This window comes from Papaver somniferum, chromosome 7, assembly GCF_003573695.1.
Source record: "Papaver somniferum cultivar HN1 chromosome 7, ASM357369v1, whole genome shotgun sequence".
In the NCBI taxonomy this organism is placed as follows: domain Eukaryota; kingdom Viridiplantae; phylum Streptophyta; class Magnoliopsida; order Ranunculales; family Papaveraceae; genus Papaver; species Papaver somniferum.
Window position 1 is genome coordinate 67,241,792 of NC_039364.1, and position 2,277 is coordinate 67,244,068.

Genomic DNA, 2,277 nt, shown 5'->3' on the forward strand with positions numbered 1-2,277 from the left:
AAAACCCTTGTTTTTGAAAACGTATGTTCGTTTGATCGTTAGTTTTTGAAAACTAATAATAATACCTGACTTAGGAGAGATTTTTTTTTATATATGTAGACCTAGGTCCAGTGATAAAACTTAGTTTACGAACTTTCATGTGAACCAAGGTTTTATCATAAAAGGAGTGAATTTTTCACAAAACCGAAATAAACCCTCGTCTTAAAGAACGACGATAGCACGAAGGAAAAAAGTTTTTTTTTTTCGTATGTGGACTTGTGTCCAGGGATAAAATTTAGTTTATGAGCTTTCATGTAAATCAAAACTTTATCCTATAATGTGTGAGCTTTCACAAAATTGAAATAAACCTTCGTTTTAAAGATGGATAACAATACGAAGGAAAAGTTTGTTTGTTTTTTGTAAAATCGTGGTCTGTCCACGAAAAATATTTTTGTATGCAAAACCGTGACATGCTCACGGAAAAGAGTGTGTCTTTTTTTTAGCGTGGGTTATCACTCGCAAAACATAAAACGTGAATTATCGTTTATATTTTTGTAAACATATATTTTCAAAAACAAGTTTGATTTTGAGCGATGTTCAAAGTAAAAAATTATTTATGATGAAATAATGTTTTAGTTTTCATAATTCCATGGTGAATGTTCACACAGTAGAAATGTTCATGACTTTGTGAAAATTTGAGTTTCGTTCGTTTTTGTAGGTTTCTAAGAGACAAACGATTTTTGAGGTGTTAACTCTAGCATTACTATCACTATCGTTAGTGGAAGTGTAAAAGGTAAGAGTTAAGAGTTACCATTTTTGCAGATGCTAGATTTCCATTTGCATGACTTCATCATCTTGTTGAATTTCATATCCGGATGATATACTGAAGTAGAATGTAGTGTGAATTTTACAGCTACTTCGCAAAGATGTCCAACTCCCAGGCTAATGACACTTCGAGAGATGAAATGTGTATTGATGATGATATCTCCAGAGATGAGACATGTATGGATGAGACTTCCATTGGCGAAGAAGAGGATAAAGCCTCCGGAATTAAGAATATTCCGAATGTGGATGATGCATTTTTTGAGGTTCAGGAGGAAGGTGGAAAACATCTCAAATCTCTAGCGTATCATCTTCTGATAAATCCCAGAAATGTTACTCAGAAGAAATTGGTGACTCCTAAGACAGTGATTCGGTTTTGTCTTGAACGAGGTATCTTCTTTGCATCAATCATAGAGTTTAAGCTTTCTCGACGACCTTTGGAAAAATTCTCTGGATGGGCGAGACATATGCTGGGTTTCCCTCATGTCAAGGCTATGCTCGATCAGGCGCAAGTGACGAGATCTATTCAGGCTTCTGGAGACTTATTCATTTTCCATGATGCGAGAGGTATTGTGGTTTTACTTTCTCGTTGGTGTATTCCCACTCACACCTTTATATGCAGATGGGGAGAGTTTACCGTTACCTTTAGAGGATGTGGATGCTTTGATGCATCTCCCAATCACGGGAAATCTCCCTGGAGATCTTTCAGATGAGGAGACTGCAATTTCCAACATCTTGACATCTGCAATGGAGGAAGTGAATAAGGCGTCTGGAAGTATAGGTTGCTATGCTCACTGGTTGACACGCTGGTGGCCAAGAGACGAGGTTTCTGATAGTCCCATCGACGGTATGTTACCCACTGCTGCCTTCTTATGTTTATGGATGTCGAGAGACATATTTGAAGACAATGGAAACTTGTTGAAGCCCTTCGTGATCCCCTTTGCTATCAAGATGGCTCAAGGTGAGTAACTCCCAATAGGTAGCTTGTTCCTGGGTTCTTTGTATTCTAACTTAGACTCCTTGGTTATAGACTCCAGTGTATCGAATGGATTTATGAAGATTGAGTGCTATGTCAATACGATGTTTCTTCAAGATTTGATGTGGGAGCACTTCAAGAATTATGCGCCTATTCCACGTAATATTTTGCAAGGACCGAATGCTGATGCTCGTCATATTTTCTCTGAAAAAGATAATGCAAGGATCATGCGTCGGTCTACAAAGAAGCCTCAGTCTAATGCACGCCTTATTGATGTGTTGGATGATGAATCTGAGTTCAACTTCCGCCGTGGGTGTCAGTTCCTGCTTATGTTTCCCAGCCAACAACTTTCAATACTGGAGAGAGTGTGATGCTGATGTCTGGTGCAAATCTGAGTGATGGCGAAAGATCTTTCATGTTGAGTTGCACCCCTGGTCATTTGATATCGGCTATATACGGAGGACTTTCAGTGGAGGAATATAATATTGACAGAGCAGCTC